This window comes from Schistocerca serialis, chromosome 5, assembly GCF_023864345.2.
Source record: "Schistocerca serialis cubense isolate TAMUIC-IGC-003099 chromosome 5, iqSchSeri2.2, whole genome shotgun sequence".
Classification (NCBI taxonomy): domain Eukaryota; kingdom Metazoa; phylum Arthropoda; class Insecta; order Orthoptera; family Acrididae; genus Schistocerca; species Schistocerca serialis.
This window is the reverse complement of record NC_064642.1, coordinates 662,766,561-662,788,162: the sequence shown is the minus strand read 5'-3', so window position 1 is coordinate 662,788,162 and position 21,602 is coordinate 662,766,561.

The following is a 21,602-nucleotide window of genomic DNA, read 5'->3' as shown; positions in this document are numbered from 1 at the left end:
GCTTACACAATACTTAACCGAAATTATCCTAAGAACAAACACACACACCCATGCCCTAGGGAGGAATCGAACCTCCGCCGGGACCAGCCGCACAGTCTATGACTGCAGCGCCTGAGACCGCTCTTCTAATCCCGCGCGGCACAGCACCTAACACCCAGGTCAGGTTTCTGTCAATATTGCAATTTGGGTGTATGAAATTCTGACAAGAATAAAGCGAACAATAAATGAAAGAAGCAAAGGCAGCTAAGTGCGAAAACTGTCGTACAATCAGGTTAAAAGACTGCCACAGAGGAAAATGGAAAAGGAAATTAAAAATTTCTTAAATGTCACTATATCACCTATAGAGGCAATTCTGAGGTTGCGCATGATATGCAAGACACTAACATAGGATTTGTCGACCTACGAAAAGCGTTCGAAGATGTGAAATGGTACACGCTGTTCGAAATCCTCAGAAAAACCTATAGCGAAAGAGGAGTAATATTAAATAGGCACAAAACCTAGCGGGAACGATAAGAACGAAAGACCAAGAAGGAAGTCACAGTTCTTCGATCTACTGTGTGTAATAGAGTGACGTTTTAATAATTTTGGAGCCTGTACAGGAAGAAATTTTTAACGTTTTTCTGCAAGGGCCCTACAGCCGCAAATGTGGAATAACTTTTTTACAGTATTATGCACTTTTACGCCTTCGGTACGCTAAATGAAACAGCAGAATTTAATAGACTGGAAGACTGTTGTTGTCTGTTGAGTACAATCAAATACTGTAAACCGAATCTGTGACTTCACTACTGTAGAGTAAATCATCAATGTGACGACCATCAGCTTCGTTACGAAATGCGCGACGAGTCGAACCACGTTTTGACTGATTATCTGTGAGATTCCGCACTCCCCTCTCATGGTACCGAAAGCTGTAAAGATGCACTCAGTAAGCTCAGGTACTACTGGCGTTGACTACACAAACGATTTTACGTAAATCAGGAGGAAAAAGTCTAGAGGGGTGAGGTCAGGGGAGCGCACAAGCCGAAGGACTGGGCACCCCCTTCCAACCGCTCTCCGCCTGGTGCTGTCGGCGACGTATGCCCTGCCCAGATGACCATAATGCGGCGGAACGCTATAGCCTGAAACCGCGAATTAGTGTGCAGTTAGAAGGTAACATCCTCCAGAAGCTCAGACCAGATATTCTCAAGAAAGTTGAAATACCATGCACGATTCAAGCGATCTGATAAGGTCTTAGTTTCAGTAAGGTAATACCAAAACATTCCAACCCAAATTTTCACGTATTCTCTCACCTGGTAACATCTCGTATAGGGAGCGAGTGGGAATCTGACAGCTCAGTGGTGGCGGCAGAAACTTTATTGCATATGCCGGCTATAGGTTCCATATATCAAAAAGTGGAAAATCCCATCCTTTGCAGCTCGCAAATTTTTAAAATGTAAATCGGTTGCACATTTTTATATTGATGAAGCAATAACGGAAATGAAAAGGAGGTTCCGTAGGGGGATTGATATTCAGGGTGAAATGAAAACAAAGATAAGATTCACTGTTTGGTTGTCATCGCAAAAGGGAAGAGGAATTGCGGGAACTGTTCAATGGAATTAGCAGACCAGTTAGAACAGAATGTGGGTTAAGGGTAAACAGAAGAGAAATGAAAGTACAGAGAAAGGGCACTAGTGAGATCAGCGCCAAACGTAATACTGAAATTTGTGTTTACGAAGAAGATGAAGTGAGCAATTCCCGATATCTTGAAAGCAGATTAAAAGGAGTTGGAACACCCTACCCCGACAATATTAAGTTTAGTGACTTGGCTTCCCAGTACTTAAGGAACCACTGTAGCCATTGATATAAAACTTTTACAGGACATTAAACTGTATGTTCTGAGTATACTAAACTACAATAATAACATATCAGCCACTGCTTTCGGATACACAATTTTTTAATTACACACTTAAAATTTTGTGTACTTTTTTGTACGTTATCCTAAATAATTTTAATTATTCATAACATTATGTTCTTCATTTAGTTCAGTAGACTCAGGATATGTATCGTATTACTTCCTTAAAAATGTGAATACTCTATTCGAAGTGGTTTCTGAGATTTAGGGAAAAATGCAACAGAAACTGTAAATTTTCAGGAACGGCTTCTAAAGTTTCAAAAGGCTGTAACTCATTTTATATATGCTTAATTTTTAATTTTTGGTCACTCAGAAGCACCCTGCGCCATAGTGTATATCATCCACTTGATCTTTTTCGAAGTATTTTCTTCTTTTCTTCTTTCCGACCAAATGTGGTGCATACTCTGCTTTATCAGCGTGAACCTTGTCCATTCCTTCAAGTTCTCTGGTCCAGTTTGCTTCAATATTAATTCCCATATGCTGTAGCGCTTTCACCTTACCAATGTAGCCAGCATTAAAAGCAATAACAGCATCACTGACCCCCCACTTTAGTGTCTTCATTCCAACAAAAATATTTTGATTATTCAGATTACTGAACGACTCATTGGGATTTTGAGTCTGACCATGCATACACTTCTTCAGTGATTCAGGATTTGCCTTGTCTCTGTAAATAGGTTATGATATCCATGAGTGCTTCTGGGATGCACTGATTATGGCTGTATGAGCTGTTTGAGTACTGGGCATTGTGGTAATTGCCCCATGAATCAGGCCCAGGAGGGCAAAGGTGTGGTGTACTGGTTTTTCATTAGTTGATCGTCTGTGGAAGAAGGTAGCCAATACTGCCTGCTTCTATTTCAACAAATCCTCAGTATTATTTCTAATGGCCGCCCCCGAATACTGCTGTAGTTCATCAATCATTTTGTCTGTCAGCCTGTCTATTATGGTTGTACCATCAGAAAGTTTCTTGTCTCTCAAACTTTGTTTCAACTTCCTCAATCTGGTGCCCGTCATCTTCTGGACATGATCAGCACATTCCTGTTTTGTGATAACCATCTCACCACAAGGCTGAGAGGCTACTACACTGTTATATGCTTTTGAGTCTCAATCCCCTAAGAACTTAGTGTAACACACTCCACCTTCGTTCACAGATCGACTATAAACTTCAGTAGCTGCAGAGGCCTCCATACCACCACTTATTCCTTCATAATTTCTGTCACAGATATGCCCTTCTTCATTCCATGATTTACGTTTATAACAATGTTTGGTTAAAATTTGGAAATCTATCACCTTCGCAGTATCATCACTGGTCACTGTAGCAAAAGAATTCTTAGAACTGTAGCTGTGTTTCTGCCAAGTGCCATCAAAAGCTACTGGTATTTCACTCATACCATCATTTATTTCAACAGCTTCGTTTGCAGCACCCTTCATTGCCTCACATGCAACAGATTGCACAGCAGCTCCAATAAATCCTGCATGCTTGTCGATTTTACAAGGTGGGCATTGCACATTCATCGTGGCACACACTGTTTCTCCTGCAGTGTGTCTTTTGCCAGTAGCTCCCAATCGATAAAACCACTAGCATTTACTTCAAAATAATTATCTTATCCGGATTCCTAAATGAATGAGTATATTTACAAGTGGCACAATTAATGATAAGTTTCCTGGATAGTCCATTTGATAACTCATTGTCTTCATGTAAACTAACTGGCCATCCATATATTTTAGAACACACCTATTCACATTACACCCTTGTTATGATCTGTAAATCTATCCAAATATAACCTAACCTAACATTTACATCACTTTCGTTTTGAGAAAACTGTATATCACAACGTTTTATTTTAATCTTCGAAGCACTAATCGGTTTTTCACTAGAAACTGACGAGTTTGCCTGTATTTCATTGTCTGAACTTCACACACCACATGTTGAACAGAACGTTTCCCCTCATTCCATAATCTATTACCATGAAACCAACGTTTCTTAAAAAAACTTCGTTTTAGCGTCATACTTTACTTTTTGTGAGATTTAGCAGTCAATTCGTCACTTTTTCTCGGAAAAACGATAGCTCTTCGACATACAAAGCGTGTTTGTACTACGAAACGATACGATACTGTTTTTGGCAATGCTACCAACACAAACACTTAAGTTAATCTTTGTAATACAGCAATCCACAGCCTTCTATATAAATAATTGCCGATTTTATATATCTGGAAGAAATGCTCGTAAAAATTTTAACGGTTTCAACCGGTGTAGATCATATTTAAACAAATAAAATATTTCTTATGTGAGTTTATTAGTGATATATATGTCACTTTATTCGAAAAATTGCAAATTTTATAATGAGATAAAAATCTGAAATTGTAAAAAAAATTTTTCGTTCAACTCCCCTTAATTCTTTCTTGGACAAAAAAAACGACGTACCACGAAGGAATGAACCGATTGGGATGGAACAAGTAGATGTGCTGTACATGTACAGACAAACAAATGATTACAGTTTCTCAAAAAAGGGGGTGATTTTTTTCAAGAGATAGAGCTTAAATTATACAAGTTCGGTTGGGTTGTTTGGGGAAGAGACCAAACAGCGAGGTCACCGGCCTCAGTGGATTAGGGAGAGATGGGGAAGGAAGGCGGCCGTGCCCTTTCAATGGTACCATACCGGCATTAGCCTGAAGGGATTTAGTGAAATCACGGAAAAGCTAAATTAAGATGGCCGGACGCGGGATTGAACCGTCGTCCTCCCAAATGCGAGTCTAGTGTACTAACAACAGCGCCACCTCGCTCGGATTAAATTGAACAAGTCAGTAACGCGTTGGACACCTATGCCGCGTAAGCAAGTAGTTTGTTATTTGGCTTGGCACTGATTGATAGAGTTGTTGTACGTTTTTGTGACCGATATAGGGACAAATTGTGTCAAAATGCCTCCTTAGATCGTCAAAATCCCGAAATGGTTGCATTGCTCTGCCCATAATGCTCCAAACGTTCTCATCTCGGAAGGGAGCTGGCTACCTTAATGGCCAACGTAGGGTTTGGCAAACACTAAGATAGGCACTAGAAACTCTCGCCGTGTGCAGATCGGCATTATCTTGCTGAAATGCAAGCCCAGAATGGCATGCCAAGAAGGCCAACAAAACGGGATGTACAATATCGTCAGCGTACCGCTGTGATGCAAGGGTGCCGCAGATGACGAACAACGGTGTCCTGCTACGAAAAGAAATGGCACCCCAGACCACCACCCTGTTGCCGGACGGCTACCAGGTTAGATTAAAAACGGTGTAAGCCAGGGATGTAGTCTTTGACCCGCTACTGTTCTATCGGTGCATCGAATAAGGAATGAAGGAAATAAAAGAATATTTCATGAGTAGGATTAAAACTGAAGGTGAAAGTATGTCAATGATAAAATTTGCTGATGACTGCCATCCTCCGTGAAAGTGAAAAATAATCACAGGATCTGTTGAATGCAATGAACCGTCTAATAATTCCAGGCTAGGGATTGAGAGCAAATCGAAGAAAATTGAAGGTAATGAGAAGCAGCAGAAATGAAACAGCGAGAAACTTACCATCAGAACAGGTGGTCAAGAAGTACGTAAAGCTAACGATTTCCGCTACGTAGGTAGTAGAATGATCCATGATGGACGGAGCAAGTGGGATATAATAAGCAGACTGTCACAGGCAAAAGCGGCGTTCCTATTTAAGAGAAGTCTATTGGTATCAATTTATAAAGCTTCAATTCTGGATTTTTAGGTATTAATTTAAGGAAGAAATATCTGAGAATTTGCCCCAGAAGCTCAATAATGTATGGTAGTGAAACGTAGACTGTGGGAAAACCGGTACGGAAGAGAATCGAAGCATTTGAGATGAGACTCTGCAGAAGAATGTTGAAAATCAGATGTACTGACAGGGTAACAGATGAGGAGTTTCTCCGCAGAATCGGTGAGGAAAACACAGTAAGAAGGGACAGGATGCAAGGATATCTATTATATATCAGGGAATAACATCCAAGGTACTAGAGAGAGCTGTGTGCGGGAGAAAACTGTAGAAGAAGAGACAGATTCGAATACATCAAGCAAATAATTGAGGACTTCTGTTCCAAGTGCTACTGTGAGATGAAAAGTTAGGTACAGGAGAGGAATTCTTGGTGGGCTGCTCAAACCAGTCAGTAGACTGATGACTCAGAAAAAATGATGTTTCATACATCGTGGACAAGTACTTTTCATAAAAGAATTTGGTTGCTTCACCATTAAATCTCATACGAACGGATATTGAATGCATACTACATAATGAGCACATGTTGATTACAGCAGGTTATCTACGAATTTGTCACAAGGAGTCACATCTTTTCTAGGTGGCTTATAAGAACATAATGGGTATTGGGTAGCATGTAATAGTCTGTTTTGGATATATTTTTCGCTCTGCTATGATATCCGCTTAACATAATTCGTGTAAAGAACTTTGAGTATCTCCCTAGACGAAGTAAATACGGTAAGTGAATTTCTGAAAATTATTTAGTTTTTCCTAAATAAAAAATCTCAGATATCTGAAACGTGGGACAAACGTCATACCAAACAATAAAACTTAGAGTAAAATTACAATGTACAAGAAACAGTTCTGAAATACACTCATAAAAAACATTTTATTTTTATTTTTACAGAACGAATTCTTAATTATATTTGTTTATAATCTCATCATCTGTCTGTCAGCTTATATATTTACAATGGTCAACAGTCAGTGGTAGCCGGTTCCAGAAATTTACAAGTTCAGGCAAATTATTTTAGAGGAAATACGTTAAAAATGTAGTTTGACACTAGTATTTTTGATATGTCACAGAGTTAACAAACAGAGTAGTGAAATGTCACGGCTATCAAAGATATAGTGGAGGAACGAATACTAAAAGTACATTTTGAAGACTAAGTAGTTCATTTAATGCAGAATAAACTTCGAAGGGTTGTTGATTGGGAAAAGCACTCTACATTGCATATAATTTCGGTTACGAAACAAGGAAAATTGGAAAAAAGAGGTTTGAGTAGAAGCACATTTGAGATTATGTCATACTGAACATCAGTAGCGTGGAAGGTAATGGAACTACTGACGCAAATCTGATATCAAGTACGAGTAACTACAACTGCTCAAATTTGATGGAATAAGGTATACGTCAGAGTCAGACAATCAGAGACTCAAACTAAAAAATGTTTTATGTTTGTTTTTGTTGGTTCCCAATTTGAAATTAATTAACTTACAACACTTATGAAAATGAAGAGAGAGTAACAATACTGAAAAATCAACAAAGAAAAGTTCGTATCTAGTGATAGAAGGCAGAGTTGTTGTGGCATGATCATATTAAGGAATAATCTGGGTTCTATTGGTCCACTACTTACTAGTTGCTTTCGACTCTTACCCCCATATACTTCCATGTCAATAACGAATTAACTTTGATAAATCATGATGCCTCAGTAATACTTAACAGTATCACGTTTACTACAGATTTAAACGGTGTCTTCGTTGTCCTATGGGAATTCTTGAATTTAGAGGAGATTATGTTATACACTTACCGTGCAACAGAACTATTACTTACAAATTCCACAGTCGCTTTCTTTTGATTCTACAAATTTTACACTACAATTGTGGAGCAATTTTATGTCTTACATGTTAGTAAAAACCTCCTCTTTTATGTTCACTTCACACTGTAACGCAATTATTCTGCACCAGTGATAACTGAATCTTTTCGTCTGCCTGTAAGGAATATATATGATACCTCGTGTCCTAGTCTGTCATTACTCTTTGCTTATTTAAATACAATTACTTCTCAATTACCTTGGCATCAACTTTCATATATATATATATATATATATATATATATATATATATATATATATATATATATATTTGTTTGTGTGTGTGTGTGTGAAAAAGTTTGTAAGAACGAAAGTCACAAACACTCTAATTTACGAAGTTCACGTGATACTGTGACAGCATTTTGGGGGTACGTATGCCGAAATAACAACTCGAACGGGATGTGCCGTCGCCGGTGCGGTAAGCACTACTCTTGTCAGGATGACAAAACACCGGCCTTCGCGAGAGAGACTCGTGATAAAGTACCGCGAGAAATGAAGAGTCTAAGCGAGCCGGGAGGAATAAGTAAAAACGGCGAGCAATTTATAAACTTGATGAAGTACAGTTAATCCTTAACACCAATGAAGCTTGGGACATTTTGGAGAATTACGAGGACGTTCTTCTGTGGTACGTAATATAGTGACCATCGTCCTGAACGGAATGCTGCGATCGGATAGATTTTCGCATATGTCGATTCTCAGAATATCCATTTCAAGAACTTAGCTTTTGGATTCATGGGTTCAGCTAATGTTTCAAACCATCGTCATGCTTAAAATTATTTTTGAAGGAAGGAAGAATCTTTGAATTTTAGAGTACCGTCGACCACAAGGTAGAGGTAAAATGAGGAAAGAAAGCTGCACAAAATAGGAATGTGAGAATTTGAAATGCGTATAATTTCATTGCAGGTACGGATTATTTCAGTAAATATAATTCTTTACTTTGTCTATTTAATCTAATTAAGACCTTTTGTAGTCCAAAAACACTGTATTAGTACCTGGTGGCGCTACAACTGGCGGTTTCTATTTTGAAGTACAGAGGAGCTATAAATTTTAAACGTAATCATTGTTCTTATCATTTGCCAAAACATTTACTCATTTGGAAGATCCAAGTAAAAGAAAGGAGACAGATATCAGTGAGTTATTAAGGTAGTACGTAAGTAAATTTATTTATTATGTGATTATATGGTAAGAACTAGTTATTGAGATGGCTAGTTTTCCCGATGGAAAAATCTGTTGGGTTTTTAGGCCGAATCATTTTCCTTCTATACGATCGTCATTCGACCTCTAAACTGGAATCTTTTTCAGGACCTTGTGGTGACTGAACAAGAAAGCCTTAGGCGTACATGGAAAATGTTACTTCTCGGAAAATACTTACCTAACAAATTCAATAAATTATACTTATTATACCCAGTAAAACCTAGTAGTCTGCTTAAGCTTCTGGTTAGTAGGCTTATTCATACAACTAAATAAATCAACGATCAAGCCCAGAGGACCTACCAGAGTTGATACGCCACCCGTATATCAACAACAAATAAAAACAGAGTTGATACGTAAGACTTCCCAAGCTAAGGAATTTATTCGATTGTTTATACTCGACTTTTACCTGATGCAATGTGCTACAACCACTTCTAAAGCCGACTCGTCCCTCTGCCTGAAGACTTATGTTTTTTTTATATGTTTTTAGTAATTTTGTAAGTAAATTTGTATATTACGGAAATAACACTAATAGGTCTACAGTTATTAATGCACTGTCTGTTTGTTTCCATGTTAGGAAAATAATCACATCACTATTGCAGTACTGAATAGCTAAATAGGTGCCAGAACGGCACATTACTCATACCCTCAATGGCTTTACATAGTTACTTTGGCATTATCAGTTTCCTTTGGTGATATATATCTCCATAAAAATATGAAACAACATCAAAGACTGATGCCGTACAACATTTGATACGTTTTGTATTCTTCGTATTTCCTTTGTTTTTGGCTGTTTATGTACCATACATTGAATGTATCCACTCGCATTCTCTTGGATGTGTTTGTTTTTGTGTAATTTAGAACACTCGACCATGTTCCTCTTACTTTTCGCTTCTAAATGTTTCAATTTCTCTAAAAGCTGCATTGTTTCACTTGAGGTTTCTTTTCTTCTACTTTGTTTGTACATGCAACATTTTCTGATGTTGCACAGAAGTACCATTGTAAAGTGTCCGTTTTATCTATGTCAACACAATCTACATTTTCTGAAGTACTCAGTCTATTAATTTAATCGAGGAAAGTTCCCCATTCGTAGCAAATTTCTTATAATAGGGATTTCTGCCTTCCTGCTTGATCTTTAGTCTTTAACTTAGTTTTTCATCATCTCAGATCTGAAACGGGTTAAGGACCACATCATCGCTTGCAATCTTTTTATTATTGGGTAAGAATTAGTCAGTTTAATTTTTGGTGCCATTTAATGCCTGTTACGTGTATTTCCCATTTGTCTGCTTCAGGATGAATGCTTTCTGGATAAACTTCTTTTTATTCGAGGAAACTTTTAGTAATATATAATCCCCCCTAAGCTTTCCATGAAATAATCGTGCTTTGCGTTATGTCCCACTGCCACGATAGAATTGTCTGACTGTCCACACACTCCCAACCCTAAAGCTCATCCAAACTAACATTAAAAATGCGGATGTAATTTTGTGTGTTGCGCTTTCACGACCAAACTACTGAACCGATTTTCATTAACATTTGGCACGGAGATATCTTGATCGCTGGGGAAAAACATAGCCTACTTTAGGAAGTGTGTAGGACAACATATTTTCTGATTTGAATAATATAATGCGAACTACGGAACAATAATTACTTTTTCATAAAGCTCTTTGCTTTTGAGCTTTGTTGTTTTTGTGAAACTACACTATTGTTTAACGTGCTGTTCATAATACGTTTCAGCGTATACAATGTTTATACAATTCTCTACATGCTTAATCCATACTTCCGTTCGGATATCAGTTGCAAATCCTCCACATCTTAGCCGCTGAGCGACATGCTTCTCTTATAACTGCTTTGTTGCATTCACATTTGCGTGCACAGCTCGCGGTCATGCAGCTAGCTTTGTTGTTTTAGTACCATGGGTTTCTATGTTCAATGGTCACTAGTGTCGTTTTTTCCACTCGCATCTGGATGAGTCGTTTTATCATCATCGACGTGCAAGTCACCGAATTGGCGTCAAATAGAAACACCTGCAGCAAGCTCCCGGAAATCCCAACAGAGGTCTCTCGGGCAGTGGAGCCGTAAACACCTTTCGTTTCATTTTACTGATACGCGAGAGCAGTCGTGGGTAACAGCTAGAATACAATGCTTATACAGTCCTCAATATGTTTAATCCATGTCTGTCCGTACTTCCAAACTAGTATTATAAATGCTGAAGTAACTCAGCTACGTGTTCACCACTGAACCGATATCCATGACATATGACGTAAGATAGCTTGAACGCTGACGAAGAAGATAGGCCGCTTCACGAAGAGTATAGTTTAAGATATTTATTGATCTGAAGAACATTACGCAAATTAAGGAAAAATATTTAGCCTTTGAAAAAGCTATTTACTCTTTCACTTTTGAACTTTATAGAATTTGCGAAAATGCTTTTGATTTACGTGTTCTTCGTTATATAATCAGCTAATCAGTACAATGCTTATACTATTCTCAACGGATTCGATCGATACTTCCACACTGATACAATATCATTAATTGTGAAAGTAACTCGCTATATTACGTTTTCACTACTCTATAGCTGATACGATTCCGATGGTATTCGGTATGGAGATAGCTTGAAACCGTAGGAAGACCGTAGGCAACATTAGAAAGTTGTACCTTTTTGAGTATTACTAACATTTTTAATTATGGCCTACGTGAGTGGCATGCAGATGACGCTGGCGCGATGGTCGGTGAATTTCAACGGCTATAGAACATTCTGTGACAGTGCGAATCCAATGTTATTGTGCACTTGGTTTATCTCTCTGAGTTCCTGCAGCATCTGTCACAGCTGGAGAGTATTGGTGGAGATACAACAATAAAATCGGAAGGTAAACCCGAGAATCATATTTAAAACTAGGACTATAAGCCTCGAGAATGTTAAGTTCATGTATCCACACACCAGAACTGTATACATTTTTATACATACTTCTCTACAACACTATACCGGGTTTATCATAAATAATGGTGTAAAAGCATACAGTTGAAAGTACACGATACTAGAAGCAAAAAAGTCTCAGTAAACATACGGTCGAAAATTCATACGTTAAAATCTACGAGGAATTTTTCATCTTCGATACTGTGAAACAAATCTCTTCTACTGCAAGCTCTTTGCTTTCAATTTTTTGGGAAGTGGCAGTATGGACCAAGACAAGGAAAAAATGTCCGATAGACATATGCTCTAAAATGCATACCATAAAAGTTATGAGCATTTGTTCATTAGAAGAGCTATGTTTCAAAGTAGCGAAGATGAAAAAGTGCTCGTAGCTCCTAACGTATGCATTTTAGATCATATGTCTACAGGACATTTTTTCTTCTTTTGGTTCATACTGCCACTTTCCAAAATATGGAAAGCAAAGACATTACAGTAGAACAGATTTGTTTCACAGTATCGAAGATGAAAAATTGCTTGTAGCTCTTGAGATATGCATTTTTGACCCTATGTTTACGAGACCGTTTTGCTTCTAGTATCGTGTACTTTAGGCCATTAATTATGATACCCTGTATAGACGCTCGTACATCTCGTAAAATTACTACCTTACTTACTATCACTCACCATAACAAAACTACTGATATGCGAGCGCAGCAGTGGGTAACTGCTAGTGAAATTATAATATTAACTGTCTCAGGTGAAACTACCCAAAACAGTCGCCTAATGCAGAAATCCCCAAAACATATGTGCAACGGTTTATTAACCTCAAGTATTAACATTTGGGAACTACGTTTCCGTCTGACTACGCAGCGATCTAACTTCTTCCTAACGCAAATCTCAAGTTCGACTTCTAAGAGATTCTAGCTCGTCCTTATAGTAGATACTTCGCACTGTTTCACGAAAATATTTCTCGATGTAATTAAATATTGCGCCGATTAATAATCATCAATCACGTTCAGAGTTCTTGACCAAACGCTAAATATTTCCGAACTATGCCGGCCGGGGTGGCCGAGTGGTTCTAGGCACTACAGTTTGGTACCGCGCGACCGCTACGGTCGCAGTTTCTAATCCTGCCTTGGGCATAGATGTGTGTGATGTCCTTAGGTTAGTTAGGTTTCAGTAGTTCTGAGTTCTGGGGGACTGATGACCTCAGGAGTTAAGTCCGATTGTGCTCAGAGTCATTTTTTTCCGAACTATAACTCAGAAGAGCTAAACTACTGTAACATGTTTTAACTATATTTTACATTTCTCATAATGAAGGCACTGTTTGTCTATTCCTTGTCTGTCCTTAATTATTTCAGTTGTATTTCTTATTCACTGTAATAAAGAGCTTGTCCTGGCACAACATATAAATACACCAGTCATTCAATTACACTAGAACGTATTTTCTTCAGTTTCGTGATAGCATCGTTGGTGTGCCGACTTTCTGTGGCGGCCGATGTATTGTCAACATGCTGTCATCGCCCACAAAATCCTGGCCTGGTACTACATCTCCAGACAGCGCTTCCAGAAATTGCATAATGCAGCAGTAACTCTGTACAGCTTTGTTAGCAAATTAGCTCATGATAAATTCCATACCTCTTACTTTGTTAGGTTGCTCAGCTATTTGTTTCAATACATTTCTCTACCTTTCCTATTTATGAGAGCAGTAAAAATATTGTACTGACAGTCGTTATGGGCGAACCATTGCACTACCTCCCTGATGAGACGAAGTAATACCACAATCTAACATGTACAGTCGCGACATCCACTGCTGTGAAAATTGTTACCGTCTGACAGTTGGAACGACATTAGCGCCCCTAGCGGCGAGAAAGCAGCCGTAAGATTAACGTTTGTTTTTCACTATTTTTCTACTCAATCAACGAAATAGATAATACACTTTTGCACTCGAAGCACTAGTAAATTATCGACTAAAACGACCGATAGTGAAATAAATGTAAAAAACAGCCGAATCTCACTGATTCATTGCCATAAGCTGTAACTTACGTATGAAGAAATACTTCCGAATATGTGTATAATTTCAGCTTACTCCGCTGAAATCGTGAGAATATAAACACATACTTCATGCAAGAGGAACATTCATTTTTGTTGTCTGTTATGACAGGCACTTTCCTTAACACATTATGTATGGAGTCTAAGGATTCGCACATTCATACATTTCACTCGACTTTCCAAGGCACGAATATTTTTGCAAATGTAACTGCTTTTGCTTCAAAAGAACGTGTTGATTTTGCCGTTTGTGACTCAGATGTAGCAACTGAGTCGTGAATGGCTTGCTTTTATCCCATTTATTGTTTGTCATCTTCTACTACGGTACTGCCGAATCGTTTTCTTATTCCATTTACTGGCGTCACTAACTTCCTGGCTTACTTGCCCGTGAGCGGCAACAGCAGCGCGTATCGATAAGTGCACTGTCGTACCATCTCTGGAGCGACCGGTAGTATTTCCGGGTCGTCGTGTGTCTGGCAGTCAGATGAAGATGGACCAGCAGTGCAGTCGGGACGCAGCAGTAGCGAAGTCGGGGACAGAGGGTCGGTGAGGTGCGGACAGACAGTGGTCGCCGACCGCTGGCGAAACACACGCACTGTCCGATGGAGAAAGACTGGAGCGGCACGACCGTTGGTTGGTCGTTCGGTTGGTCGTCTCATTGGCCGACGTATATTTGGTCCTTCACCGTATCCGGGCTGGGCAATTGTTCGGTTGGCGTGGAGCAGTGAGGAAATCTCCGTAGACGGCCTCTATCGGTGTCGGAGTGTGTGGTGCTGTTCCCGGTGCTACGAGGTCCGTGGCTCACCAATAATGGACATGAAAGTTGAGTTTTGACTTAATCTACCAGCAAGTCACAACTGTTGACATTGTGTCCTTTGGAGTTTGTTGACGACTGTCGGGACATTCCCGCGAGCAACAACGTGTGTTTTCAAGTTAGCAAACTTTAGCCACCCTCCGGTGGAGTTTAACTGTACTTGGGTATCTGAATTGAAGTGGACCAGCGGTATCTTATGCCTTGTGGCCGTTAACGTTGCGGTTACCTGCCCTGGCTGTTGACGTAAATTCAGGCAGTGTATTTTCCTCGTCGTGTTGTCGCTGTCCAGCACGGTGTGTAGCTTGACAGCTCAATGTATAATTGGTTGTAGGCGCCAATACCTTCTACGTTGTTGCGTTGAACTCCTTATTGTGTGCTGGTTGGGTGAAATGGAGGTTATCTTGTCGGTGGGTCCGTTGACTGTCTGTCAGTTGGGTTGTCGTCGGATTGACAACGGTTGGGCCGACTGCCTGTCTCACCTAAGCGAGCGTTAGTGTATGAATTGCAGGCCACCCTCGGAACTTAGGAGCGCCCTTGGGTGTACTGCCTTTCTTATTTGTTCTTGTTGTTTGTATCCGTACTTGTATAACTTCTAGCCGATTTTTAGATTATGGTTGTTTTGTCCTTAAAGTGTCAGATGGTTTGGGCCTTCAGCCTAATTAAGGAACTGTTTTATGGTAAGACATTGCCTTTTAAACTTCTGATCTTGCTTGAGCTTTAAGTTATTGGCTTTGAGCCGTTTTTAAATTAAAGTGGTCCTGCCCTTAAGGCATGAGATTGTACGTCGTATTCAGCCGCAAACTAAGTTCCAAAAATAAAGGTGTGTTTTCTTTTAAATTTTTCTTGACTCTTTTAATGTTTGATCAAATAAAGTGTCCCATGCTCGAGTGTAGCTGTCAACCGCTTATTTTGGCCCCCCTTTCCACAATTTAAACAACCTGTCCCATTCTGCTTGTTTAGCAGGGCGTCTCAGTAACGATACTGGAATTCCTTTCCACTGTGTTTCTGAAACAGTTTTATGGCCTTTGACGTTTCATTTTCACGTCTGTGTGGTTTTGTCTTCTGCTAAGGCTGTTGTGGATTTTTTGGAACATTAATGTAATATTGCTTTCCATATTCAGTGTTTGGACTGGAAATTCAGTGAAGAAAACTCCACGGTGTGGAGTAGGGATCTATTTGCAAAGTGTCTGGTCTTCTACTGTTTACTAGCCATTTTGTGTTCTTAAGAGAAAACGAGATTCTTCATTAAATATCTGTGGGTTATAAGAGAATCGTAAATAAACTTTTCTGTAATGTAGCTTTTAATACGTCCCAGAATCTTAGGAAACTAAAGAAATACAAATGTGCTGCAGTTTTATAGTTTTTGTCGTTTTTTATGGTACTTTATGTTCTCCCCATTGTAAAAGCTATGTTACAAATCGATGTAAATAGCACTATTCGCGGTCATCCGATTTCGTATTTAGAGGTGTAGCTCGCTGGTCGCTTGGAGCGCTGCTGTCGTATAGTATAATAAAATTTAGCACTGGTGTCACGAGTGTATATTTTAGGCTGTGGTAATACTGTCTAAAGCACGGGTCGGTCAAACGAACCACAAGCTGGGTCAACTATAATTTCAACTTTCTGAATAAGCGTATCTTATATATTTCCAGTATTATAATCCTAAAATCAGATCTCTGTGGGCTATCACTTTTACGTGTGTAGATAACGTACATTCTTTGTTGTTACAGCCCCTCCCCCAGCTCAGGGGTTGTAGTCAGAACGACCGAGAGGTATGCTTTGGAAGACAGGAATTACTCACGCCGAAAAGTGGAGAGAAACACTGGCAGATGTGTAACTGAATTTGTTACATAGAAGGTACACAGCCGTCCTTAGCTGAACTCGCGATTGCGCCGCGCAACGTCTATGGGTCAGCGCCACGCGAATGCCAGAATAAACAGCATCAGCGTCCGGTTACCCTGCCTTGCGGACATAGCGATCCTACTCCCGCCGCGGCTAAGTGGCCGCCGTGTGCCTTAATTTTGCCTACGGTACGGAACACGGCTGGCTGCTCACTCAAGCGCGGCTCGGGGACTCCATGTACAGCGCCGGAGGGAAGCAGCCGACCGCCGTCGTTGCAGTGTGCCTCAGCAGCTCCGACCGTCCGCCCAGGGCACCTCGTTCAGTGCCCACAGACAGCTCTGCACCCGGGAGGCACAGACAGCTCTGCGCCCGCGAGGCCGCGAGTTCGCACACCGGCCCCGCCCCTGCGGACGACGGCCTTCAGTCCGCGTGACGATGTCCTCAAGTCAGCGGAGACTAGAGCCCTGTCGCTCCTCGTGGCATTGCAGCTCCAAGGGGAGACGCGCCCCGCCACAGCAAAGACGTGTCCGTGCAGTGGAGGTTGGAAGTGCACTAATGGCCATTAAAATTGCTACACCTCGAAGATGACATGCTGCAGACGCGAAATTTAACCGACGGTGCTGTGATATGCAAGTGATGAGCTTTTCAGAGCATTCACACAAGTTTGATGCCGGTTCCGGCACCTACAACGTGCTGACATGAGGAAAGTTGCCAACCGATATCTTATACACAAGCAGCAGTTGACCGGCGTTGCCTGGTGCAACGTTGTTGTGATGCCTCGTGTAAGCAGGAGAAATGCGTACCATCACGTTTCCGACTTCGGATTGTAGCCTACCTCGATTGTGGTTTATCGTGTCACGACATTGCTGCCCACGTTGGTCGAGATCCAATAACTGTTAGCAGAATATGGAGTCGGTGGGTTGAGGAGGATAATACGGAACGCCGTGTTGGATCCCAACGGCCTCGTATAACTAGCAGTCGAGATGACAGGCATCTTATCAACATCGCTGTAACGGATCGTGCAGCCACGTTTGTATCCCTGAGTCAACAGATGGGGACGTTTGCAAGACAACAACCATCTGCACGAACAGTTCGACGACGTTTGCAGCAGCATGGACTATCAGCTCGGATACCATGGCTGCGATTACCCTTGACGCTGCATCACAGACAGGAGCGCCTGCGATGGTGTACTCAATGACGAACCTGGATGCACGAATGGCAAAACGTCATTTTTTGGGATGAATCCAGGCTCTGTTTACAGCGTCATGATCGCCCATCCGTGTTTGGCGACATCGCGGTGAACGCACATCGGAAGCGTGTATTCGTCATCGTCATACTGGCGTACCACCTGGCGTGATGGTATGTGGTGCCATTGGTTACACGTCTCGGTCACCTCTTGTTCGCATTGACTGCACTTTGAACAGTGGACGTTACATTTCATATGTGTTACGACCCGTGGCTCTACCCTTCATTCGATCCCTAGGAAACCGTACATTCCAGCAGGATAATGCACGACCGCATGTTGCAGGTCCTGTAACGGGCCTTTCTGGCTACAGAAAATGTTCGACTGCTGCCCTGGCCAGCACATTCTCCACATCTCTCACCAATTGAAAACGTTTGGTCAATGGTGGCCGACTACTCTTGATGAACTGTGGTATCGTGTTGAAGCTGCATGGGCAGCTGTACCCGTACACGCCGTCCAAGCTTTGTTTGAATTGAAACGTCCCCTTTGAAGAATTATACACGACTGTCCTTAAACTGACACACAATATTTTGTTAGCGCAACGCAATCTAACTTTCAATAATCCGTACAAAAGAATGAGCCCTGACTAACATTAAACTATACCTTTCACAAATCACTTACCTCACAAAAATCTTCGCTACTCAAGCTACTGCAATACAGCGAGCGCCACTACTGCCAGCTAAATAAAAGATTCAAACTACTGAAGGCACTAACTACTGATAGGGATAGTTAGCAAATGAAAGATATTAATAGAGAACAAACAATGTATTTACCTTGATATCATCATATATAAATATAACAGTTCATGACAAATTTCAAAACTCCGCCATCTCTCTCCCCACATCCAACACTGCTGGCGGCTCACCTCCAACTGCGCAACGCTACGCGCTGTTCACAGCCAGCTGCCTAACACTACAATGGCGAGTATTACAACAATGCAAAGCAGCCACAGACTGCACACAGCACAGCCAGTGATTTTCATACAGAGGTGGCGTTACCAATAAAAAAACCTAAACAGCCTACTTACAGAATCAATGCCCAGGCGTATCAAGTCTGTTACTACGGCCAGAGGTAGTTGTTGTGGGTACTGATTTCTTAGTATCTAGGCACCCAAATTGGGTGAAAATGTAATCACATGTCAGTTCTAGTATAATATATTTGTCCAATGAATACCCGTTTATCATCTGCATTTCTTCTTGGTGTAGCATTTTTAATGGCCAGTAGTGTTGTTTCAACGGGCCAGATGGACGCCGATATCCTTCACCAAAAGGTCGTCGTGGTTGGCCTGCAACTTAAAAAATCTTCATTCTCTTCGGTTATAGACGCGGGCAATATGGGGACAAAACTGCCCCCTTTGAGCCTCCGGGCTCGTTTATTTTTACGTCTTTCTCCTACGCCTCTGACATAGCTCCTCTGCAGGGGACAAGTGGAGTGATCTTTGTTAATTACGTCATCTTTCCTCAGCCCGCTTCAGCACCTAGACACAGGTCACGAGGAGCTGTTGTAACAGCAACGTGTGTGTACTTCACAGCACGTCGGTGCCCTGTGCTTCCCTGATTACTTCACATTTCTGTACAGTGCCCGCTAGGCTGTGCCTTTTAGCCTGTGAGTGGTTCGTAAGCCTGCCTTGCAGAGTCGTTTGCAAAATATCAACATGGCCTAGGCCTGTCATCCGATGTGACAATCGGTCTCTTAACTAGTCTTCCTGCCATTGCTGCACGAAACTTACAAGGATTTCCCAAATCAGCGCCTGTACTGATTCGTAGCGCAGCATTATACTCATATTATTATTGTAGTATAGAATATACTATATTGTTGTTATGTTATCATGTTAGGCCAAATATTGTGATTATTTTAATGAACCAGATGATGGTCATACGACTGACACTGATGGTTTAAACGAATTATGTTACCAGCAGCTCAAGGTGGTAACATGCCATTTTCCAAACATATAAGAACTGTGGGGCACCACGTCCTGAAAATTAATTTATTTCATTCCAATAAATATTCCCGAAGCTTATAGTGGGTGCAATTAACCACTAAGTATCTATTTGCTAATACCTTCCCTTACTTTAAACCAACATTAACAAATATTGATCGCGATCTTAAATATATCCTCTTCTCTGACCCTCTATGCTCGAAATACAATGAGTGAAACGTCATTCGTCATCGAGCTCCACAATAGTTTTCGCATCTCATGCCGAACAGCTCTACTCCAGCGACTGCATTAATGTTTAACAGCTGTTCCTGATGACCACAGTATAATTCTAGACAGCTCATTAGCGTGACTATAATATTTTTAAGAAGATCCACATAGTAACTGCGGTATCTGCACTCTCACGTTAGTCACAAATTCACACACGTCTGACATTCCTGTACATTACGTATTATAGGTTCAGTCATTTCTTCATATTACCCAGAATTAACGTATTTACATTTCGCTTCCTTATATAATTATAATTGCTCTTAGCAAACTGTACAGCTACCTGACATTTTGTCTTAATATTCGCACAGAATATTGTTAACTTATCTGAAATATAAGTTATTCCCTTCTTTGGAAACTAAACTGATTTATCTGTTTTCATTACTACTGCATGTTGAACTACTCTGTGAAAAACGTCATGACATTATGTGTTGGTAAGAGGATTAAGTCTTCTGTTCCGAGCATGTGAGTTCGTTACATAGGTAACTTAATTTGTATATAGTACTGTTTATTGCCTCCCCCCCCCCCCCTCCAATGAACCATGCACCTTGGTGTGGAGGCTTGCGTGCCTCAGCGATACAGATAGCCGTACCGTAGGTGCAACCACAACGGAGGGGTATCTGTTGAGAGGCCAGACAAACGTGTGGTTCCTGAAGAGGGGCAGCAGCCTTTTCAGTAGTTGCAAGGGCAACAGTCTGGATGATTGACTGATCTGGCCTGGTAACACTAACCAAAACGGCCTTGCTGTGCTGGTACCGCGAACGGCTGAAAGCAAGAGGAAACTACGGCCGTAATTTTTTCCGATGGCATGCAGCTTTACTGTATGGTTAATGATGATGGCGTCCTCTTGGGTAAAATATTCCGGAGGTAAAATAGTCCCCCATTCGGATCTCCGGGCAGGGACTACTCAAGAGGACGTCGTTATCAGGAGAAAGAAAACTAGCGTTCTACGGATCGGAGCGTGGAATGTCAGTTCCCTTAATCGGGCAGGTAGGTTAGAAAATTTAAAAAGCGAAGTGGATAGGTTAATGTTAGATATAGTGGGAATTAGTGAAGTTCGGTGGAAGGAGGAACAGGACTTCTGGTGAGGTGACTACAGGTTTATAAACACAAAATCAAACACGGGTAATGCAGGAGTAGGTTCAATAATGAATAGGAAAATAGGAATGCGGGTAAGCTACTACAAACAGCATAGTGAACGCATTATTGTGCCCAAGATAGATGCGAAGCCCACGCCTACTACAGTAGTACAAGTTTATATGCCAACTAGCTCTGCAGATGACGAAGAAATTGAAGACATGTATGATGAAATAAAAGAAATTTTTCAGATTGTGAAGGGAGACGAAAATTTAATAGTCATGGATGACTGAAATTCGGCAGTAGGAAAAGGGAGAGAAGGAAACGTAGTAGGTGAATATGGATTGGCGGTAAGAAATGAAAGAGGAAGCCGCCTGGTAGAATTTTGCACAGAGCACAACTTAATCATAGCTAACACATTTGGTTCAAGAATCATGAAAGAAGGATGTATACATGGACGAAGCCTGGAGATACTGACAGGTTTCAGAAAGATTATATAATGGTAAGACAGAGATTTAGGAACCAGGTTTTACATTGTAAGACATTTCCAGGGGCAGATGTGGGTTCTGACCACAATCTATTGGTTATGACCTGTAGATTAAAACTGAAGAAACTGCAAAAAGGTGGGAATTAAAGGAGATGGGACCTGAATAAACTGACTAAACCAGAGGTTGTACAGAGTTTCAGGGAGAGCATAAGGGAACAATTGACAGGAATGGGGGATAGAAATACGGTAGAAGAAGAATGGGTAGCTTTGAGGGGTGAAGTAGTGAAGGCTGC